The 25,532-nt window shown below is 37.6% G+C and overlaps 1 protein-coding gene across 4 annotated transcripts in view; it reads left to right on the top strand.

Moving 5' to 3' along the window:
* Nucleotides 1-25,532, top strand: part of LOC129718606 (RNA-binding protein MEX3B) — an 87,935-nt gene that overhangs the window by 23,788 nt on the left and 38,615 nt on the right. The window contains exon 1 of one of the 4 annotated variants that reach the window (XM_055669548.1): nucleotides 10,182-10,591. The exons of 2 other annotated variants lie outside the window; for them this stretch is intronic. The gene's annotated coding sequence lies outside the window, so the exon portion shown is untranslated. Of the gene's footprint in view, nucleotides 1-10,181; nucleotides 10,592-10,922; nucleotides 11,319-25,532 lie in introns of those variants that run through there. One more of the 4 variants, XM_055669559.1, reaches the window with a different exon arrangement.

Raw genomic sequence — 25,532 nt, 5'->3', positions numbered from 1 at the left:
TTGATTAGTTTCTTAAGATTGCGTGATAACTTGCCGAGAAATGCCCTATTCAAGTTGATTGCGCAATGCTACGAACCTTCAAGTTATAAAAAGTTTCTGTTTCTGGAATAAAAACTTGAAAAAACCATCAAATGTTACCACAAAAGACTAAAACAATGATCGAGTGGTCCAAATCTTACAAAAAAAAAAAAAAACAAATGTCCTTCAAGAAGCAATCGATCTTAAGATATCAACGAAGTCGTCTCAAAAGTTAGTTTAAATTAAATTGACAGTTTCGGCAAAATTGGTATAGCTTTACCATAAAATTGTGAAGTTGGTCGGAAGCTTCACGTTCATTCCGTCCAAACAAAGGATTGATTGCAGTGATCGAAGCAAGAGACGCAAAACGCAAATGCTAAGAGAACATCTGGAGTGATTTGCGAAAAGGGCGCAACTGGCAAAAGATAAACATTGGGAAATTTCATTTTGAAAATTTGGAATTACATTTACATATCGTAAGTTCAAAGGAAGTGACTAACATTAACATCAATACCAAAAATCGACGTAAAATAAACTTATCTTATAGTTTCCTAACAATACTACAATTTATTACCGTCGCCTGTTTACGAAATATTTCGCAAATAAGCCCGTTGATTCAAAACAATGTAAAGGGCCTAGTTCCAAAGTATCTTTTGTTTTGGATAAACTGTTTTGTCTCCCTTCACTAAAAAAAATTAATTAAAATAATTTTATCAATTTATACAAAAGGAAGGATTCTTGCCATGAATTTTGTAAGTCTTTTCGAAACCAATGGTGTAATAAAACGATCTGTTTACATCTTGTTAGTTGCGCCTTAATCGCGAATCATTCCGTAAATGTACCATTGGATGAGTTGAGTTAAGCAGTTCCCATGACTCAATGATCTACTGGGAGCACTGCGGTATCCAACATATCCATATCAGACGATCCTTTTAAAGCTAGCGATTTAAATGACGCTTCAAAAGTATCAGAATCTATTATTGGCAAAAAGGTATTCACCAGAACAAGCTCTTACCATATTTGTACTTTTTTCGAATTTCAGAGTGATTGCAGAGGACAGTTGATATATCACTGCTAGGTGATTTAACTTAACAAAACTTGTTAATAATAAGTTTTTATGTCTAAATATGAAGCTTAATAGAGATAAAACCACTTTAAGACTCATTTGCTGACTGAAAACTCATTTTTTTAATTTTGGCCAAGTTTTTGTTCTACGTACTCCTATGTGCGCCGTCGCAAAGTTACGTGTTATGAAGTCGAAGTCATCCGCGAAGTCCAGAAGCTGAACAGACCTTGTCAAAATCGTGCCCCTCGTGTCGATGACCGCCCTTCGGATCATACTCTCCAGGGCGGTGTTAAACAGGAAAGCCCATCACCTTATTTTAACCCTCTGCGGGATTCAAAGGAACTCGAGAGAATCCCTGAAACACGCAAGTAGCACATCACTTGCGCCATGGAGGTCTTGATCAATCGAGCCAGTTCATCCGGGAATTCGTTGTCGTGTATGATCTGCTGTGTGGGCACGTTGTACTCGCGAGATTTCTTTAAGATCTGTCGGATTGAGAAGATCTGGTCAGCGGTGGCACGGGCTTCCGGAAAGCCCGCTTGGTACTGGTCAACGAACCTTCTGGTTGAAGGCGATAGACGAAGTTGCAGCTTGTCGCCCTTCTTGTCGATGGGACAGACTACTCCCCTCATCCACTCGTCTGGCAGTTTTTCCTTCACCCAAATCCTGGAAATGACCCACTGCAGCGCTCTAGGCAGCGCCTCTCTCTCCTATTTTAAGAGCTCGCTCGGTAGTTCGTCTTTGCATACGGCTTTGTGATTCTTCAGCTTTCCGATCTCACAAAGAACTTCATAAACATCGGGGGCTGGTACTCGGTCATCTGCTGCTGGTGCTTCTAACTCAGTTCTTGCTCCGCTTCTGTTTACTGTTTCGCCATTCAGGTTTCCATCGAAGTACATCAGTCTCCCTGACGCGCCAAGCCTCCCGCCGTGGGTAGGTCCGCCTCGAGTTGTTACGGGTACTCCTCCGCAGCCTGGGGGTCCCGGAACTGCTTGATGATGAACCGCAGGGCTCGGCGATGTCGCGCGTGGTAAACGGTCGACAGTTTCGAGCGCAAAGATACCGCAAATAGGTAGTGGTCCGACCCAATATCCGCACCGCGGTTGGTGCGTTTGTAATGTATGAGAAGAACCGGCCGACCGCCGCTCTGGTAGTACTCTACCACAAATCCTCCGTATTTTCTCACTTTTCCGGCAAAACTCCTGGAGCGCAACGATGTCGAAGTGGTGGGGTTCTAGCTGATCCAGCAGATTCAGCGAGGTTCGCGTTCAGCGATCAACAGTTCCATGTACCGAGCTTCCCATCGTCGTTCTTATTTCGTCGCTTAGGTCGTTGTCGATTGTTCCGGTTCGTATTCAGTTATTGATTTTTCGGCATGCCGCCTTACTAGGGCTGTGGATGCCTAGTCTCGCGACGGGACTGCCGTCTTGGGTGTAGCTGGCGAGACACCGAATTCCATAAATCAGCCATCCGTTCTGGATCACACGCTGTTTGAGCCGCCCATAACATGAAGAACAGACGCTCAGACAAGCTGCCCTCCTAGGAGAACAGCTTCCCTGTCAGCATACGACCAAGTGCTCACCGGTTCACCGACCAATTAACGTTTGCGGTAAAAAAAATAGACTTTTTTCAGATGGTGATGAAAAAAAACTAAGACAGATTATTGAGTTGAATAAATTTACCATTAATGGTAATTATATTATCTTATTTCTGGATAAACATTACAAAAGGTCGTTTTTCTGGAGCGTCTTTTCATCTTGGTAATGGTTCAGCTTCAGTAATTCTTCCAAGCGTGGTTTTCGTTCAGAAGGCTACAGTGATCCCTCCGCTATCAACTTGGGCAAATAACCTGTCATGAAAGGTGTTTCAAAAATTGTGGTGGTTGAATGAGAGTGATCAATCAAAAAATCTATCAAAGCAGATAGGACCTTTTGAAATGTTTCTCTAGATTTGCAAAAAAATTCCACGCCCTTGCGAGCGGCCTTTCGGCAGTTAACCGGAACATTTGCCATGACGGACGAAAACATGCGTGTAGGCATGTTGTTAAGCTCTTTCTTCGTTTTTTTTTTCATTAGTTCCTCCTCCGTTTTCACGACAAAATTGTGGAATGGATCTTGCGCTTCAAGTTTGCCCAGAAATTCTCAATGGGACGCAGCTGGGGGACGTTGTGCGGATTCGCCGACTTCGGTACCACATCGATATCTCTGCCAGTCGTTGCCATCCAGGGTGAGATGGGTCTCGCGTCCATCACCGCTGCCATGTCGCGATCCGCCGGAAAAATATACTTGACCATCTTATTCAACCGCTGTCGCTGCGTCATTGCCTGCAGCCCCGAGACCAGTGGACGGGACTGCCGCTTCCTGACATGTATGTCCATGTTCTCCAGAGTGACTTTGTCACTGTTTTACCGCATGCACCAACCTCCCGGCCAAGTGCACGCAGCGATGTAGCTACTTTTTCCTCGGTCTTCGTCTTCAGCATTCTTTGGAGATTCTTGTCGCTCATGGTCGTTGGCCGTCCGGAACCAGGCTTTCTTTCGATGCTCTGATCGTTGTCCAATAGTGTCAAGATATTATAGATGCCAGTGCCTGTTCCACAAAGTGCCGCACGATGTCCGTTTTTGACGCAGCGGGGTACCGTTCTTTGAACGCGCGCACTTCTGAACGGAGTAGCTTCACTTTTTTCGCCATCACAGTTAGAGTTTGACTGATAGAGCTGTCAATAAAGCTGTTTTTTTTGCTAACTCATGGGTTACTATGATTGATGATGCATGAGTAGTTTCGTAAGTGCGGTTGGTGGAACCCATGAAAAATCGGCAATTTTTGTCCATTTTTTTACCGCAAACATTAGTACGGGTGTACTGCTGGTACGTACTGAGCAGCCATTTATCAACCAGAAGTTTTTTAAGGATTTTGGGGTTAATTCGGGATTACTTCTTCTGCTGACCATTTTTGGCGTTTTTCTAAGCTAAATTTTAGTCTACTTCTAGTATTAGTTTTTGCGAAACGTCTTAGCGATCCTTAATCTAATTTAGGGTTTTTGTCAGTTTCTAGTCATCAAGGCAAGGTAGTATTAAATTTTCTAGTGTCTGTATTTCAAGCCAATTTTGTGATTATGTTTAACCTCTAGTTGTTTGGGAGTCCTAAACTTGTTCTGGATCTTTTGTGGCCATTTTTTCTGAGCCTGAATAGAGTTTTTCTCAGTTCTAAGCTAAGATTGATTCAAGATGTTTTTTTCGGTCAGGTTTGCCCTCTCTTATAATGTTTTTTGGTGATTTTACATCCGATTGGAAATCTTGTCATTTTGACCATTTTTGTGCTTGAGACCAATTCCGTTTCACGCCAGATTCCGTGTAATTTTTTCTGTTGTTCTGTTCTGGTGAGTGTTAAGTTCTACGTTAGTTTTATGATTTTGTTCTTTGAGACAAAATACATTATCGAAAATAGGAATATGATACAATGAAACTGATTTTGATTGAAAGAATCTTAAGGTGAATCGAAACGGGATCGTGATCACCTCAAATCCTACAAGCAAATTTTCTCTTGAATTATAAAGACTATGTGCGTGGTACTTTGATCGATTGTTTGCACCGCCGGTACATACTTAGAGATTTCTACGCCTAAAATCATAAACTTAAAAGAAACTCAGCTTCAAAATTGTATAAAAACACAATCCCGATTCACTTTGAATATTATTAGTGTACATCAATAAATCTAAATATTTCCTCAAAGCCAGTGCGGCATTCGAACACACTTTTGCATACACTAGGGGCTCCAAAATTCACAGGAATGGTCGCAGAGCTAAAATCTTTCTAAAACAACATTTTTTTCGCTTTTGTCGACCAGTTTATTTATTATTTTATTGCTTCTGTCACCATTATCATTGTGTTTATCAGATTGTTTGTATTATATTATCATTTTTTGCCTGGTTTCAGTCAAGTTAATGTCATTCGTGTGCTACTTTTTTGTTTGCTTTTTTTGCGTTATTTCATAGCCAAGATTGGTTCATTTTGGGTTTATCTTTACGAAAATTTTCCTTTATTTTAAGTTTGTATCATTTATCTGCTATTACTTTTTAATTTTTTTTTGTTATTATTTATGCATTTTTGTGCAGGTTATATCAGTTTAATATTTTAATACCCCTTTACAGGGTATCGGCTCTATTATCTTCAGGTTTAACCTATTATCGTCCGGGGGGTTAATGAAGTTATAGAGAACTAAATTTTAGCTTGTAATTTGTGTTCATTCCCATGCATTTTCCATTTCTTTTGTGTGGCATTTCAACATTTTGTTTGTAATCCCAAAAAAATCTAAGTTTGTTTGGTTACTTTTGTAAGTTTTTATTTTGGTATATTTTTTGTTGTTTTTATTCGTTGTTTGAGACCATTATTAATTTCTTTTTTTATGTTCTGTGAAAACAGCAACCCGTTGTTTTACCAAAGCCAGGATCGGAGTTGTCAAGGATATCTAATAGATAACAACCGGGCTGGCGGCTTCTACTGTAGTACATAAGCGTCGTTACTTTGGTAACATATAAACATCCTGGAAGGGTATAAAAACTGAAATTTTCATCCAGGACTAGTTAGTTCATTTTCAACCGCTCCAAGATACAGATTAAATAAATCTGTCATTTACAAACCGGTCTTTTTCTTTCTGTTCGAGTATTACCAACAAGAGGTTATGGGCACCCCGAAAGAAGCTGCGCACGGAATTCCCCAATATTCCGGTGGACCTGGATTTGAGAATTGGAGTTTTCGCGTCAAAATGTACCTGAATGCGGCGGCCGTACTGCAGGTGCTGACGGAAGACGTTCCAGCGGCGGAAGCGGAGAGAAAGATTTTTCTGGAAGTGGACCGCAAGGCAAAGAGCTTGATCGTCGGGTTCCTGGCTGATGATGTTCTGGAGGTTGTCCGGGACAAGACTACCGCCAAGGAAATGTGGACGAGCCTTAACGAAGTTTTTGCCAAGAAGTCGGTGGCCAGCCAAACTCTACTGAGAAAACAGCTCGGACGTTTGCGAATGACGGAAGGGACATCGATGCGATCCCACCTTCTAGCGTTCGATGATTTGGTCCGGCAACTGAGAACGGCCGGTGCAACGCTGGTGACTGGAGATCTCGTGTCCCAGCTCTTCTTGAGCTTACCGGATTCGTACGATACATTAGTGACAGCGCTGGAAAACATGAAGGAGGACGAACTTACCCTGGACGTGGTCAAGCAGAGGCTTTTGGCGGAAGAGCAGAAACGTGCTGATCGAACAAGCGATCCAACGAGTGAAAAACCAGCAGCGTTTACAGGCAAGCAGCAACGCAAGCGTGGTGGCAAAAGTGGAAAATTCAATGGGAAATGCCACAAATGCGGGAAACCGGGCCACATGCAGAGAGATTGCAAGCAGAAGGAAGCGCATGTTACTACAGGGCAAAATGCGGTTAGTTTCATGGTGAATCGGGCAAGTGCGGCGAAATCAAATAGTGAAACGATCAATTTTAAATTGGATTCCGGAGCTACGGACCATTTGGTGAATGTCAAGACGTTTTTCGACTCGGTTGACAATCTGTACCCCCCGGTTGTGATTAACGTGGCGAAGGATGGCCAAAATCTTGTGGCAAGGCAAGAAGGCGAGATTAATGGATACAGCAACCAGGGCGTGCTTCTTAACGTACGAAGAGTGCTGTTTGTACCAGATCTTCGTGACAACCTGCTATCGGTGAAGAAATTGGCGGCTGGTGGTGTGGAGGTGCTGTTCTTGCAGAACAAGGCGGTTCTGAAGAAAAACGGCGTTGTCATAGCAACGGCGCCGATGAAAGGTAACCTCTACGAGCTTGACATCAAGGTGATTAGATCCACTGCAAATGTTTGCCAAGTAGACCAAAACGAATTGTGGCATCGCCGCCTGGGACATCTCGGTCAAGGTGGAATGGCCAAGCTCGTGCTGAATGAAATGGTAACCGGTGTGAATTTCAAGCCGGGACTGGATCGATTCTGCGACGCCTGTGCCCAGGGCAAGCAATGTCGGGACACTTTCGATGGAACAAGGACAAGAGCAAAGCGACCCCTCGAGCGGATTCATTCCGATGTTTGCGGTCCAATCGATCCTCCAGCCTGGAATGGTTCCAAGTATTTCGTGTCATTCATCGATGACAAGACACATTTCGCCATGATTTACCTTCTGAAGAGGAAGTCGGAGGTCTTCGAGAAGTTTCTGGAGTACGAAGCGCTGGTGACTGCGCAATTCGGTTTGCAAATCTCAAAGTTGACGGTAGACCAAGGGCGAGAATACTGTTCGACAGCGCAGAAGAAGTTTTACAAGGCAAAGGGTATCCAGGTTGAAGCTACCGTCGCATACACGCCTCAACAAAATGGCGTTGCTGAGCGATTCAACAGGACGCTTGTGGAAAAAGTAAGAACCATGCTAATTGATTCGTCAATGCCAAAGCAAATGTGGAGTGAAGCAGCTCTAGCAGCAGTTTATTTGATAAACCGTAGCCCGACAGCAGCAGTAATGGAAGGTACTACGCCGGCCGAGTGTTGGACAGGATCCAAGCCGGATCTATCAAAGCTTCGGATTTTCGGATGCAAGGGATATGCATGGGTCCCCGAGCAACTCCGGAAGAAATTAGACGCCAAAAGCCAAGAAGCAATCATGATTGGATATGCTCCAAATGGTTACCGCCTTTGGAATCGTCAAAGTAGAAAGATAATTATTGCTCGTGACGTTCGTTTCGACGAAAAATGTTTTCCGTATGCCTCTGAACCTGAAAAAGAGAAGAAACCGTTACTGGTGTTGCCGTCGTACGAGCAAGAGGGGGATGTTGAATCAGAAATTCCTGAAACCGAACAATCAGAAAACGAAGATGATGGCTCAGGTGAAGAATCAGCCGAGGATCCTGAAGAGAACGAACCAGCCAAACAGCAAACTGGACAGCCCGACGCGCTCCCTTCACCATCAGAAAGACACAATGCTAATGGCAAGTTGTCGAGGCGCAGTGAACGGGAGCGCAGGTTTCCGGGTAAGTTGCTAGATTATATCACTGGTTTCCGAGCAACCTCTGCCTCATTGTTTCCCCCCCCAGACGTTCCTCAAACCTTCCAAGATGTGCTTACCCGTGAGGATCGCGACGAGTGGCTGAAAGCCATTCAGGATGAGCTGGATGCAATGGTACGCAACCAAGTGTGGAAGCTGGTACCATGCCCCTCAAATGCCAAACCGTTACAGACCAAGTGGGTTTTCCGAGTGAAGGAGGACGAGCAAGGACGGGCAGTGCGCTACAAGGCCCGACTCGTTGCGAAAGGTTTTCTTCAGAAACCAGGACTGGACTACGATGAAACGTACGCTCCGGTGGCAAAGCTCGCGACAATCAGAATCATTCTCGCAATAGGCGTACACGAAGGCTTCTTCTTCCACCAGATGGATGTGAAGACAGCTTTCCTTCATGGCGAGCTGAAGGAGAAAATCTACATCTGTGTTCCAGACGGAGTGAAATCTGCATCGGGAATGGCGTGCCTACTGCAAAAGTCGCTTTACGGACTGAAGCAATCACCGCGATGCTGGAATCAGAAGTTCACCGCTGAAATTGAAAAGATGGGATTTGTCCGGTCGAAGCGAGACTACTGCTTGTATGTCAGATACCGTGACAAGGACGAGCTATGCTGATGCCGATTGGGCAACCGACCTTCAGGACCGAAAGTCGGTGAGCGGCTTTATCTTTACGGTGTATGGATGTACCGTATCCTGGAGTAGCAAAAAGCAGTCCACCGTGTCGCTTTCGTCGAGCGAAGCCGAATACATCGCTCTCAGCGCTGCAGCAACCGAGGCTGTGTGGATCAGCGGGGTCCTGGAAGATCTTCATTTGACTGCAAAACCTGTGACAATATATGAGGACAATCATGGATGCGTTTGCATGGCCAAGAACCTGGAGAGTAAGAGGACGAAGCACATCGACGTGAAACATCACTTCATCCGGGATCTAGTGGCAAGTGGAACCCTGCATATCGAGCCAATCGGAACCCATGACCAACTGGCGGATCTATTTACGAAACCGCTGGAAGGCACCCGTTTCAAGTTACTAACGTCAAACCTAGGCATGTCGGATTGAGAGGGGGTGTGAAAACAGCAACCCGTTGTTTTACCAAAGCCAGGATCGGAGTTGTCAAGGATATCTAATAGATAACAACCGGGCTGGCGGCTTCTACTGTAGTACATAAGCGTCGTTACTTTGGTAACATATAAACATCCTGGAAGGGTATAAAAACTGAAATTTTCATCCAGGACTAGTTAGTTCATTTTCAACCGCTCCAAGATACAGATTAAATAAATCTGTCATTTACAAACCGGTCTTTTTCTTTCTGTTCGAGTATTACCAACAAGATGTTCCTTATCAGTTATTTTTGTATTTTTGTGCAATTCAATTTCGTGATATTTTTGTTCAACATTCGACCTTTTATTTTATGGCGATTTTTCTAATTTTAGGTTTTGTTACGTGATCCTCCTCAAACTTTTGTACAAATTTGTGTTAATTGTAATTTTTAATTAATCATTATTTTTTATTAGTTTTAGTTTTATATCTGTGGTTCATTCAACCATTTTTTATCATGGCTTTCAATTATTTAAATTTTTCTCATTTCTTGACAGTTTTCAAATTCTCTTCTTTCTATATTGGTGTTTTCTTTATCCCAAAGTTGAACAAATTTCATACTTTTCATATGGAAACTCGAACAGTTACGTACATTTCAATTTAGAGAAAACTTTTGTCGATTTTATTGTTTAGAGCAGCACATTTCAGAAAAAACACTGTAAAATACATAAAAAGTTGTTGTGAAGAAAACTTTTTCTTTGTATAAATATCAAAGTTGAGAAAAACATTTTTTGAGATAAAATGCAATATAAAAATAACTTTGATGAAAACTCTCTCTCTTTTGAGAAAAAAAAACAAATTCTTTTTGAGGAGAAATCGAGGTATTCTTTTTAACTTACCTACTCTTACTACAGATGTCACTTAAATTCACACCAGTCGAATTGGCGTGAAATCTCTCATTGGCAAACAAGCAAAAGCAGACTGAAGATCTCTCTCGTCTGTCTGATCAGTAGTACGGGTCCGTCGCCGCGCCGCTTGCTTGAAGCTGTTAGAACGAGGTTCTGTTCTCGCCGGAACGCACCGAACGAAGAAGAGCCCGCGGTTCGAAATCGAGAGCAAAAGTTGTTGTCTCCCAGAACCGTGTGTGGAGCATAAATTGGACAGTGGAGCACCGCGTCGCACCAGTAGGCCAAGAGAGACAAGGTAGCGGTGATGGTGGAGACGCAGTGTAGTTAGTGGCAGTAGTAGTAGTAGTGTAGTGTAGTAACCGGCCAGACATACCGAACTTTGGGGGGCTTGTGCGCGATAAATACGCAAGCAACACCGAAAAGAGGAAGACTGCTGTGCAGACAAAGAGGAGACTGAAACGAGAAGACTGAGAACCGGAGCGGGAGAGACACACACACTTACGAGCGAGCGCGTAAGTGGAAAGAGGTGAGCTTTCATCCGGTCTTAGGGGGCTTCGCATGAGTGTTGTTGGACGGTGCGGTGCGACCAGAGCGCAGAGCCCCAAACCTTCGAATGAAGGTCCAATTGGTGGTGTGCTCACAGCACAGCACAATAATGACGATGATGATGGGGTGATAATAATTATGGTTCTTTTTCTCTACTTCTTTTCCTTTACTCACTCTCCATCATTGTTCAGCTGTCTGCGATATGCGCGCGATCAGTTGTGGTGGTAGTAGGCCTGGTGGTGCTTCGCATAAGAATGATTTGTGTTACATTTTTTTTCTTATTTATTTTTGTTATGCTCGGTGCCGATTCCTTTCTGTTTCACTTCTCGTGCCGGTTCAGTGTTCCGGTTATGTTTGCCAATTTTGTTTTACACCCGTGGGCTATCGAGTGGAATCGTGTCGTGATTTTGCTTTTACAACACATATATATGTGCATGGGGATGTAATTTACTGAGTTGAAGTTATTATGCGCATCAACGTCGTCGTCGCCGCCGCCGATTGTTTCGCGACCGTGATCGCAGTAGGTCGTAAAAATAGTAGCCGCGAGGAGTTGCGTAAGAATGGGAGCGATTTTACGCAGCGTTCATTCTTGGAGATGAGAACGTTTTCGTAGATTTCAGTGGAACTTACTTCAGTTTGGAGACGTCCAAGCAACTTTGCATACTGGAAATCTCTAAAATCTGGAGATCTTTTTGAAGAAGGAAACAGTAAGATTTTTTTAAATTTTTCTTACCCAGAATTAAGTTATGACAGTTATTTTTTAAGTTTTTGTAAAAAAATATTATATTGTCAAAGATATTTGTTCGAGATAATCTACGGCGACTTCTACAACATTTTTTCAGTATTTTACCGATCTTTGGATGAGTTTTTTCAAGATTATTACCATTTCGGGACGACTTTCTGACAATTCTCACATTCGAATAAATGATGATATTTTGTTGCGATTTCTCAATAACTGTTTCATAAATTCCATGTTGATGTTTAACTTGTTTATGCCTGTTTTAGAACTTTAGAACTAAAATAATCAAATAATGGTTGGTGTGATGGTCGTGCATACCTGTACTGGCCGCCAGGAAATTGTTATATGTTCTTACTCCAACTGCAAATCAGACTGTTGGTGGTTTTGGTTTTTCTGAATGTTTTTGTAATAACATATAGACTTTTTTACCGTTGCAAAACGGCAAAATTGCTCATAATACTATTGTCATCAAATTTACAAAGTTTCACTAAAGTCGAAAATTCTTGAACAGTTTTGCGTAAATATATTCTGTATAGAGTATCAATTGGATTTTCGAACGTCGTAGAAACTTTCCGAGTAAGTTTAAATTGAAATATCGAAGTTTTAACTTTTCGCCACCGAAAGTAGAAAAATAGAACACAAAAAATCGATCCATTATCATACCTCTCGCCACATTCTCAGCGGAGTAGGTCTACTAAGAAGTACTAACCTGAGTCGGGTGCGAGCAAATCACAGACAGAAAAAGGCCTAACATTACCATCATCGGCCACGGTTCACGGTTGTCTACCCCCTAACCCTTCACGTCGTCCGTCGTCTTCCCCACGTTAGCACAGACCATTCCCACACCGAGGGCCATGATCGCTGCTGTTGATCGCACGACGCTCGCTCGCCTCGGTTAGCCGGTGGCTGTGGGGGTATCCGAGAATGGCGAATTAACATGATGATCATGATTGGAATTGCGAAGTAAGGTTTTCGGTGAAACCATCCAAGGACAAACGGTGGTAACCTCGGTCGGTGTCTGCGATGCTACCTTTGGTGGTGCGGCCGCGATTGCCGGTGTCGAGCGAGCATCACGGCAAGAGGCATGGCCGACTGCGAAGGAGATGCACACTGAACAAAAGATGCAGTCCGAATTTTGGATGTTAAATTTTGTTTTGAAGTAAAGTCTAATTATTCGTGACTTGGCTAACGGAAATATTGACTCTCACATTTTTCTCGTATATTTCGAAAAATCAACAGTTTATTTATCTAACAGTTAATCTGATTTCTTCTGCATTTATTCAATCCTTCTTCTTATAGCTATAGAGATCCTCATTTTTTTAAACATAAAATTCTTCTTTGGGGAACTCAATCTCTTTTGCTGATCTCAATTCCGACAAAACTGTCATACAAATGCTATGAAATTGACAACAACTCATTTAAAAAAGTCAAAAAAGTAAAATTTTAATAAATTGGCTTATTCAAAAATCAAAATTATCACTTCTACAATTCAAAAAACGTATAAAAAATCTAGGAAAGCAACTTTCATAAAAGGCCAAACCATAAGTTTTATTCCAAATGAAGCATGAGGGATGCCAAAAATGTTAGCATAATTGTTATTCATGCTGAGAGCACAAAAATTAGAAAAATATGTGAACCGTTCGATCCAGAACAAGTTGTCTATTTTCAGCTGTCCCCACTAAAGTTTTGTTTGTCGAGCAGTTGTAAACTGACTTCCAAACAATCTGATCAGATTTCGGTGATCAGATCTGAAATTCGTCATTTGTGCGAACCGTAGATTGTCCTCGCCACTAGATTGATTGGACACACGCCCCGCAGCCGATATTAGCAAGCGATAAAGCCCAAAAACATGAAAGCAAGCTGCAAATCATTGCTCATTCTATTACCGTACACACATCGCGAGACCGAACTCCGGTCTGACTAGGATTTTGAACGCCGTGTACCGGTGGCGGCAAAGTGGAGATCCGGTTCAAAGCCCGCCAAAAATTAAAAAAAAACTTCTTGAAGGCTTCTTGTTTCGTTTTTCAACCCCCCAAATAGCAACAGCAACGGTGGCGCAGTGGCGCGAGGTTAATGATCGGTCAACTCGTGCCGGTAAAGGGCAAAATTTTGTCTAATTTCAAGGCCTGCTAGCCTCGCCGTCAGATTCACACACATTCTGTACGCACTCACACGCGGCAGGAGCAGCAACAAAGCCACACGCAGCATAGAGCAACAATGGTTTTTTTTTGACCAGTCAAGTGTGCATAATGAGAGAAACTATTTTGCTGGCTTAAGGTTTCGTACGGTTCTGTATGGAACGCAAGCGGACGATTAAAGAGGAATAGGGTAAATGGCTGGAAGAAGACGATCGTCAGCTTAAAGTTGGTAATTTTACCGCAAAAGCCTCCAATTGTCATGGTGTGAAAAAATTGTCGGGAGAGAGAGGCTAGTGAAGCCTCGATGGATTTTTCACACGTGGTTCTCGAAAGCCACTATATATACTCTCATATACCATCAACTCAACTCGACGGATCCAACAAATAAGTGGAACCTAATTAGTTTGTCCACTGACTAGAAGAGAACTGAACCTTAAGATCTTTCATCCCTCAACCTTTTTTTGACCGCGAGGCAATTTCGTTTGAGGGTGCTTGGCCGATTGTAGGGTAATTTATCAGTTCTAATCAAGCCTGACGGTTTCTTCATATTATTGAAACCCTGGAACCCTCTCTCACAGTTATTTTCATTCACAAAGGTTACCCAAAACCAAATCAACCTTTTACATTTAAATGTGGAAAGTTGATACTCTTGTGTTAGCATTGAAATAACACTCTCTGCAGTTGACAAAGTTTGGCAAAGAAGAGAAACATATGAAAAAATCAAAGCAAAATCAAAATCAAAATGCAGCAAACTAACAGAGAGAATGTTCAGTCTAGAAAAGTTTGGATATTTTTTCATTCATATGAAAGTACTTTACAATTTAAAGCTAAATATGAATTAATACTACAAACCTTCCTTTTAAATAAAAGCTCGATCTTAGATCATTTTGCGATTTGCGATCTTTTTGCTGACAAAAGCGTTTTACGGTGTTTTATATTTCCAGAAATTTAGATTTTATGGTGATTACGTAACTGTTCTTCTGATTTTTTAAAAAATCGTATCTTTTTTTTCCTTGATTTCTCCATGATCGGACCGGTTGCATTGTTAAGGTAATCTTTTTTATTTTATTTAAAGAAAATTAGATTTAAAAAAAATGAGCTTCTTTAGATAATTACTTTTCAATGTTTCTTTCAACTTTTTTTCAAAAAATAAATATTTTTGTAGAGTGTATATTTTTTCAGAAAGGCAAAATTATTATCTACAACTATTCCGAAGACGTCACACCGATCAAACAAACCGTTGTGGCCCTAAAAAGATTTGTAATCGTCAACACCTTCTCAAAATTGCATTTTTTCAATAGCTTCTCAAAAATGAGTCGTGTTCCAAAAGAAAATAAACCAATAGCATTTGAAGTTTCAGCCAAATCAAAAATAACAATTTAATTGCCATTTTAGTAATTTTGACAATCCTGTCATTTCATCGTTTTTTTCTTATCTTCATAACATTGTTTTATTTTGTAACTTTATTGTGTCTTTCCATCATTTTTATTTTTTGCCTTTTTTGCTATATTTGTGTCATTTCTGAGTCATAGTCTTGAGTAATTTTTGTGTCATTTTCGTGTAATTTGTGTGTCCCTTTCGAGTCACTTTTGTGTCATATTCATGTATTTTTTAAGTCACAGTTTTGTGGTATTTTTGAGATTTTAGAATTTTCGACATTTTTGATATTTTTTTCATCATTATTTCAATCATTGTAATCATTTTAATTATTTTAGATATTTCGACAGTTTTAACATTTTCTGCGGCATTTTGGACATGACAATTCCGATATTATTGTCATTCCTGTCATCTTGGCATTTTTATTGTCTTGTCTTGTTTTCGTTCTAGTCAATTTTAAACTTTTTGCCTTTTTAGTGGGTCTTTTTATATTTGTTTTAATTATTTTTGCGAATTTTTTTATTAGTCTTTATGTCTTTTTTTGTAGTCTGTGTCTTTTACGTGTATTTTTTACCTTTTTTGTTATTCATATATCATCACGTGTTATATTTTTCTTTCTTTTTTTGTTTTTCTTTTTGTAGTTTTGGTACCATGTCATTTTTGTGTCATCTTTCAGTCATTTTTCTGCCACTTTTGTGTTATTTGTGTGTAGGGGGAATAGGGGCATAATGAGCACACGGGGCGAAATGGGCACCCCTCTTTTATCCGAAAATACGCATTTTTCAATACAATATGGTATGTGGAACTCTTCCGTAGTTACTACAGTATCTCTTTATGTAGAACAAAAGTGTTTTGTCTGTTTAAAATATGGAAATATATTGAAAAAATCAACTTGGTTCCCGGATGTTGGAAAAATTATTATTATTGCGCACTACAAAATAAGCTTCTACGGTCGTTTAAATGGCTCAATTAAGTATGTAGACACATCAATATGTGGTATGGGTCGTACCCCAAATTTCACCATCATTGAAGTTTTGATTTTAAACTATAATTAGTATTAAAATCTCATGTTAACTTTAACTAATTCGATTGGGGCGAAATGGTCACCTTTAGGTGGGGTGAAATGAGCACACCTTGTCACATATACTTACCTGAAATTCATCTCAGTAGACTTGTGAGTTTGTCTGTTTCCATAGTCAGTGTTTGTTTACAGTGATGGTGCGAACATATATTAGAAAATCTTTGAGACCGAATCGGTTAGAAAAAGGAACTGCAGGCAGAATTGGTCACCATAAGGCGCGAAGGAACATTCACGAAACAAGCCGCCAAGTATCACGGCATCCCGCGAAAAACGTTGGCCCATTAGTTGTACTTCCACACAGTTTCCAGATATGTTCTATAAGAGTGCTCATTATACCCCGTGGGTGCTCTTTATGCCCCAGTGGGGTGCTCATTGTGCCCCACACATAGACTGATTGCTAGTTTTTGATGCATGAATCTAATTTGTGTTTTTCACCATTATACGATAAACTTTTCAATTTGTTAATAGTGTACCTTTAATTATAGATAGTTAATTCAAGTTTTGCACTGAAGACATCTTAATATTTTTGTCGTTTTCCATGCTTAAATCAGCAACCAAGTTAGGGTGCTCATTATGCCCCTATTCCCCCTAGTTGTTGTATTTGTTTCATAAAATTTCAATTATGTTTTGTATATTTTTATATTACATGTTTTATACATACATTTTTCCGTATTGTCGTAATTTTCATATTTATTATAGTTTTTTACATTTTAGATATCAATAACATTTTTATAAAATTCTTATGTTATTTTAAGTTTCTGTGTTTTTCATTGTTTTTTTAGCTAATTTTGAATCGTTTATATGTAAATTTAATACCATTTTTATATCCTCCTGTATCATTGTTTTGCTTATTTTCGTTTTTTAACATCTTTGTTTTTGTGACATTTTCATATTCACTTCTGCGTCTTTCTTAAAATTTTATGTCGTTTTAGTAGTTATTTTTATATTTTTGTCATTTTTGAGTCTGTTTTGTATTTTACAGCTTAGTGTGTTTATGTATCGTTTTCGTCTACATTTTGTGTCAATTTTTGTTTTTCAATGTTTTTAGAATATAAAAAGGTTAATGACAATACATAATTCCAAAAGAAGTAGCTTAACAACAGCTTACAAATGGCAAATAAATCTCTTTTTTGTCGAATAGCAATGTTTCAAAAAATACTCAAGTTGGAATCCTAAAAATGGTAAAAACAGACAGGAAAGTAATAAACGAATTCCTCACGTCGCCACTTAGTAGAACGCGGCTAAATATTTGGAATAGGCAATGTTTCCATTTAATTCTACTACAAAAAATCGAAATCGTCCGTATCTGACGTATTACGGTTATTATAATCAACTAACCATCAGTACTTATGTGGACCGCTATGGAAAACGAATAAAAATCGCATGAAGGTCAGAGAAATTGAAAAATGTACCAGGAAAAAATCAAAACAACCTAAACTTGTACTTGAGATGACCCATTTTTGTATGGAATTTGTGACTATATTGGATTTAAATATTTTATTGGGTTGTGGCTTTCTTAAATTTATTTTAGCTTGAACTTAATTTTATTTTTATTTTCTTTCCATATTACTCCGTTTTTTCTGTTGGAAGCTTTCAGTAACTCGTTTTTAATCTTTTTCTGTTTTTTTTTTTTAACTCTAGCAATTTGATTGCCCTTCAAGGAAATGCTTCGCATTCCCAACCGATTTGCAGAGCACACAAAGTAAACCTACACTCGGATGGCGTACAAAACTATCGCAATCCGCGTGTGAACACCTCAATGAAAGATAATCACAGGCTCTATAAATAGAGAAGCAAAAAAATGAGAACACCTTCAAGCAAATTCATTAATTTCCAAGCAAAATGCCCAATTTGAACCGACCGGCTACTGACTGACTGGCAACAAACGCGCGAGCGACGACGACGGATCAGGATAACCTCAAAGCCGAGAAGGCCTTTGATCCCAATTACCGAGAAGAACGATCTTCGAGCAGGCATTTTGAATTTCGCGAGTACGCGAGTCAAAAGATCGGACTCATAAAACGCATGGTTATATACGTATAAATGCATGTATAAATCGAAGCAAAATTTAAATAAAAGACCTCGTCTGTGCGTCACGGCCATTTAGCGATGAGATCTGGCTTCTTTCCGTCCGATGCCCGGTGGCAGTGCGGTGTGGAAGTAATTTCGCTATTACTGTGCTGCGACTGACTGTGGCTTGCCCGGGCGCAATTTGGTTTGGTAAACTCCGGTCCAAGAACTCAGCCAGCCAGCCAACCAGCCGTGTAGATCCGATCCCCGAGATCGCGGTGGTTTAGATCTTTCACCGCACAAGGCACACCGATCGATCCACGAGTGGTTGGTGAGTCTCGAACCGAACCGGGCGATCTCCTTGAGCCACCGGGCGGTGGTGAGATTCCTTCTTTTTCGTCGCGTTTGCCTCCTTCGAACCGGTGATGATGATGCCGAGAGCAAGCAGACCGAGGCGATCGCTCCAGTGGCCTTGAACATGTGTACCTGCTTTTGCTGCTGCTGCTGCTGCTGACGGTTGCCTTTTTTGCCTTGCGCCGGTGGTGGCGTCCGATAGCGTCGTCATCGTCGTTGTTGTTGCCAGTCTCCTCCCGTTGCCCCGTTGTTGAATCCATGCGACCATGCAAAGTTTCTCAACAGCTCTCCATTCTGCAAGGCTCGACTCTTGGATGGCTCTCGCACCACAGAGTTGATTGTACCGGGCTGAGGTGATCAAACTTACGTCTTCATTTCGTTTTTGTTATTTTATTCGTTCTGTGCATGTTTTGTTGTTGCTCTACTGATTCCCCAGAAGCCTAGACACTGAAGACAGTCGGAATGGGGCTTTTTTTGCCTACTTCTATTCTACCGGAAGGTAGAACATTTGCCCATAGCTTTATGGAACCCGAACGAGAGTCGTAGACGGCGTGAAGTGTGAGGCTCATGGATCGCTTTAGGGGTTGATGCCTGCTTGTTTGCTTGCTTGCTCACTCGTTTAGTCCCTCCTCCGCCCGGCCGGTCCGGGAGGTCTCCTAGCCTCCGTGTTCCTCGAACATCAAATAGCGTGTGGTTATTGTTCTCGGCGAATAGATCAACGATCGACGCCTGCATCCAAATCGTCCAACAGCGACGGGAGCGCTCTGAGGAAGTGCGCAGTTTCCCGCATTTTTCAATCACTCCAAAGTGAATGCCGATTGGTTGTTGTTTAATTGGACGCTTTGTTGTTGATCAATCAGAACGTGTCTGGAATGTGGTTACCACCCTAGCAGCTTCTGTGCATTCAGCGAATAGGGGCGCACAAGTGTTTGGGGGCGAAATTTAACACTCAGCAGCAATCAGCGGGCCAATGACGGGATGACAGGATCGTTTCCCCTGTCTGAATCTCGAATTTCGTTCTCGCTTAAAATCCTTTTTCCACCTCACACCGGATGGAACAAGAGAAAAGAAAACTAGCAGACAGTTTTTTTTGCGTCCTGTTGTAAGACATACGGCCTATCGAATGTCACCACCAAAACCAGAAGCGAAGTTGCGATCGATCGAAGCATGCAAACAATGTCATCGCTACCTAGTAATCGAACAGATTCATATCGCAGTAAGCATAGAGTTTTACTTACAAAATCCTTTAATGAATTTATTGTTTATTGGATCCAACGCTCAAAATGCTAACAGAAAGTGTCTGAAGGATGTTTCCTACAGGACTGTCGTTTTTACAAACACTATGCTTTTCTACCGACGTTATTTCATAGAAAATCATCTGCTCTCAGTGCCTATGTCGTAAAGGTTCTCAATTAACATTGCTTCAACGGAGATAGGCTCAGAAAAAAATATCTTGTATTTTTTTTAACATCACAAGGTATTCGAACTTAGAATATCATGTATTTTTTATATTTTAACATATTTTTAAAGTGTATTCAAACTGCTTGAACACCCTGTATGTACCTTTCATCTGTTTTTGAAACGAAATGACCTGAAAATGCACCAAAGCATTTCAAGTTTAACTAAACGTCATTCTGTTTTTCAGAAGCATTAACATTTTCATTACAATTTTATATCATTTTTTGATTTTTGTCAAAAACGTCATGAAACAACTGACACCAAAAAGTACTAAAATGACACGAAAAATGCGCAGTATGACACCTAAATTACACAAAAACAGAAACGAAAACGACTCAAAAACGACACAAAAATTAGCAACACAAGAAAAAAGAACAAAAAAACGTCACGAAAATGTCACTAAATAGCATAACATTACACTAATAAAAACGATAAAAATAGCAAAAATGTCGGCATTTACTAAAATGGCAAAAATATCATTAATGTCGAAGTGATTTTTAAATCAAATAACTTCAAACTTCAAACATGATACAAAATACAAAAAATAATGTAGAAGAATGGCACCAAAAAAAGGAAACGACATGTTATGGAAATATCGTGAAAATGCCAAAATGTCACAATTGGCTAAATCAACAGAAACATCATTAATAATAACCAAAAAATAATAATAATGATAAAAATGGAAATAACTGCAAATATAGCAGAACATGACATAAAAATACAAATAATAAATGAAAATAAGGCTCAAAAATAATATTGAAGTTACACAAAAAAGAATGTTACCGAAAATGACGACTAAAAAACGCCACAAAAATCACACAAGTGTGCTTTGAGTTGACCTATTTATTATATAAATATGACATGAGAAAGATACAAAGGAAGTTAAACAAAAAAAGAGAAGAAGAAGAATTGAAATGAAAATCAAAAGTGACCTTGAAAGAAGAACAAACACAAAAACAGGCAGAAAGAACGGATACAAAAAAATGGCAAAAATGTAAACAATGACGAAAATGTTAGTAAAAATATAGACGAAATAACGTCGAATATGACAAAAATGTCTCAAAAAAAAAGAACAAAAACACCGAAGAGAATTAATTACTCATTAAACATATGCAAAAATTACACCGTAAAAGGCACACAAAAAAAAACAAAAATTGCAAAAAAGACACTTCTTTGAAAGTGTACATCGGACTCGATCATCCGGGATTTTAAAAAATATTTTCCTTCGGATAAACGAATTCTGCGGATGAGCGGATTGATTTTTAATTTTTTTTTCATTTTGGCATACACAATACAAAACTAACAAGAAATACTACAAAAAATATAAATACACGAAAATGGATGAAAAAAAGACGCCAACAAAATTGATACAAAAATGAATAAACAATGTTACGAAAATGACATAATATAAATTACAAGAAATAATAAATTTGCAAAAATAAGAAGGATTATTAAATTGTTAAAAATTTCAAAAATATCAGAAAAAATTACATATAAAATAAACAATATAGAAAAACGCAAAACAACATTGAAATTTCATTAAACGAATTAAACAAATAAGATAACACAAAAATTACACAAACATGATACGAAAACTACAAAAAGAAAAACCAAAGTAAAGAAAGACACGAATATAACGCATGATGGTATATAGTTATACGAACCAGAGTTGGAAATGATCGAAAGATATAAACTTACACAAAAAAAGCTGCAGAAAAACTAAAAATGAAATAATGATAATAATGTGAAGAAAATGTCACAAGACAAAACAAAATTACAGAAATAAGAAGAACAGTGAGAATGTCAAAAATGTAAAAATGGCAATCTTGACATAAAATTTACAGAACACATAAAATTACTAAAGAAAACAAAATATCAATGTCGAAAATTTAAAAGAGCACAAATAATGACAAATGAAAACAGAAAAACTCGATGTTTTATGTTTTCATTTTTATCATTATTTGTGCTCTTTTATATTTTCGACATTGAAATTTTGTTTTTTTTTTTTGACAGAAAAAGATTGCAAAAATAAAGAAATATTACATAAAACGGTACAATAAAATAACACAGAAGTGATACAAAAAAAAAATACAAAAATCACACAATATTCACACAATAATCACAGAAAAGACATTGAAATGAGAAAAAAATAAACAAACATGTTTATGAAAATGTCACTAAACAGGAAAAGATTGCAGAAAAAAGAGAACTGTAAAAGTGGGAGAGTCCCATCCATTGATTATACAATAATAAAAATACCTAAATGATTGAAAACTACATCTAGATTACAAAAAGTGGCACAAATGTCACAAGAATGAATTAAAAAATACTCAAATGTGGTATAGAACATACAAAAGGTACTGCAAAAACTACAACGAAACAAAAGGCGATAAATTTATATAAAAATATTAGAAAAAAAATTCAAAAATCATAAATAATATCGAAATAAGTAAACAATAAACAATAAAAATGATGAAAAATGTAAAACGAAAACAACCCACGAGACAAATATGACTAAGAACAAACGCGAAAATAAACAAAAAATATAGACACAAGAAATGAATCAAATTGATTCGAAAAAGAAAAAGAACTTTAAAAACTGTCACGAGTTCCACGAATGTTATCAATATCAAAAATGACGAAACTGATTACACAAATTGTCATGAAACATACAAAAAAAATGATATAGAAATACATAAAACGAATTTGAAATTTTAATGAACAAATACTAAGACTATAATAAAAAGAACACAAAAACGGCACGAAAATAAATGCATACGAAAATGAGCAAATTAGTTATACAAGGATAGTGCCGAAACAAAAAGTAGAAAGAGAAATATCGCAAAAAGGAATAAAATTACAAATATTAAAAGACTACATAAGAAAAATGATAAACGAAAATTACCTACGTGACAGACAACAAACACGAAAATCGTGTTTTGCAACCATACAAAGGGACATAAACAGGACATAAAATTTACACAAAGATATCATAAAAAAGAAACGATTGATATGGCATATATGAAAAAGCAAAACAGTTTTTTTAAAACGTCAGGAATGACAAAACCATCAACACTGTTAAAAACAAGGAAAACATGAATAATAACAAAAATGATAAAACAGATAAAAATTGGAATAATGTCAAATATGAGATAAAAACGATCGAACAATCGACTCAAAAGCGGTACAAAAATGACTCAAAAATTAACAATGTTAAAGAAAGAAATACAAAAATATACATAATCATAGCAAACAGACATAAAAGATAAAAAACACAAAGGCTTGAAAAACAATGAAATATATATAGAAGTGGTACAAAAATGACACAAAAAGAATTGAAAATGAAAGAAAAACACAAAATCGTTATGAAAACGTCACAAAACAGATAACAAAACTAAATATTTAAAAAGGAAATAATCCAAAAAATGTCAAAATTGACTACAATAACGAAAATATCATCAATGTTATAATGTGAAAACACAAATAATGACGAAAATGATAATAATAAAAAAATAATGACAAACATAATAATCATAAAAATGGATATAACATCAAATGTGTCAAAAAATGACAAACAAGTACAAAAGATTAATTTAAAAAAATACGCAAAAATATACTCCCAAAGACATAAAAATGAAAGAAAAAGGCGAAAATGCTAAAAAAATATCACAAAATAGTAAAAATTGCACGAGCACACGATAAAAATGTCAGCTCTTATAATGAAGGATTAAAATAAAAATAATGTTAAACATGACATATAACGAACTAAACAGCGATGAAAAAGAGCACAAAAATGACATTAAAATACACAAAAATAAAAATATTAAATATACAAAAAATACACTAAAATGACGCAAAAGTAGCACAAAAATGACACTAGAATGATTTAAAAATCACAAAATTACACAAAAATAACACAGAGATAGTGATAAACTGGAGAAAAAAAACCGAAAATTTTTTTCAATAAAGATAGTTAAAAAATAATACAATTACAAAAAATGATAGATCTATTGAAATGGCAGAAATTTGAAAAAAAAAAAATAACAAAATTACAAATTACAAAATTGTAACTAGTATTAACTATCCAAAAAAATAAAAGTGACGAGAAAACAGTGAAAAATCAGAAAATGATTTCCATGACAATTGACAAAAAAGATACAAAAGGACTGAAAAAAGATATTTAAATTACACAAGAAAAACACGAAAGTGGCAGAAAAAAAATGTACACCAGAAAGACGCAATAACTAAACAAAAATGATTTAAATTGGCATAAAAATAATACGAAAATCGTATATGAACAAAATCTAATCGAAATAAAAAGAGCAAATTTGTAGAAAACTATCATAAATCATAAATAAAGTCATAAATTCTTTAAATATAAACTACTGGAAAGAGCCACAAAAGGCAAAATTGTCGCAATTTTTATGCCGTAAACTTATAAACTGAATGTTAAGGTGTTTCAAAATAACGAAAAAAATAATAACTAGACAACAGAAATTTGACAGCAAATGACATAGAAATACGCAAGAATGACAAAAAAACAACAAACACGCGAAATTATATGAAAATAATACTAAAATGAATACAATTACAAGTATAAAACGACCTATACAATATTAACTAGCCAAAAAATGTAGATGATCAAAATAAAATGAAAGTAGTGAAAAAACGATATAAAATAAAACAAATGGTTAGGTTTGATAAGAAAATAGCCATAAATACAAAAAAGAAAATGACACATAAATACAAAAACATGAAATTTAAACAAAAAAGTACCGAATAAAATTCCATCAATGGTAAAAATTGTTAAAAATTGCATGAATGTTATACATGTCAAAGGAGTGGTATAAGAGTCACTAAAGACAAAAATGTGAAGAATTATAAAAATGAAAATAAATATAAAAATGGGAATACCATCGAATATAACAACAACAAAAATGTCTAAAAAATGCCTTAATACAAAAAAAAAAAATAATTGAAATGCAAAGAAAAACGACAAAATGGAAAAAAATTCAATGCTGCAGAATGAAAGAAGAAATGAAGACGCGAATAAATGAATACATCACAAAAGTGAATAAAATGAACAAAAGTGGAACGTTTTATTGGTATAGCAAGTTTTTCAAATATCAAAATTGACAAAATTTGTCGAAAAAAACATAAATCTGAAAATATGAACGTAAATGAATGTAAATGAAAAACAAAACCTGCCAAAATCAAACGGGGTCTGTATATCGAAATTTTCAAATGTTAAAAAATGATAAAAGTGACCCATGACAAAAATGGTAATAATAATAAAATGAAAATATAAAAAATACAGATTTGTCAAACAAATTCGGATAGTGTCTATTACAGGTTTTCGGTAGTTAAGGCAGTTTGTTTTGAATCTTTACCCTTCTTTCAGAATGAATTCCGTTTCATTTATTTTGACCATACTCTTCTTGTGTTCAACTCATCAATTCCGTAAAAAAAGTTACTACGATACCAACCAAGCTTTCAAGTTCAATCGTTATACAAAATTGACACTCTAGTTCTCTTACTGACAAGTTCAGAGCAGAGGTAGAATAAAATCTAGAAGTTGATTTATTCTGTATTTTATTAGTATTTTGATAGCTCTCGCTAATAGTAAGTATTCAAAGTGCATACATTATTTATAGCCTTTAATGCATCAAAGCTAGCGCCATTCGACAATTGTAAACAATTGTGTTTTTTTTTTAAATAAAAAGAGAGTGAAGATGATATGTTGAAAAGAGAGTGATAGATCTAG

The sequence above is a fragment of the Wyeomyia smithii genome, chromosome 1, assembly GCF_029784165.1.
Source record: "Wyeomyia smithii strain HCP4-BCI-WySm-NY-G18 chromosome 1, ASM2978416v1, whole genome shotgun sequence".
Classification (NCBI taxonomy): Eukaryota; Metazoa; Arthropoda; class Insecta; order Diptera; family Culicidae; genus Wyeomyia; species Wyeomyia smithii.
The sequence above is the reverse complement of the archived record's forward strand: the minus strand, read 5'-3'. Positions and strand labels throughout refer to the sequence as shown.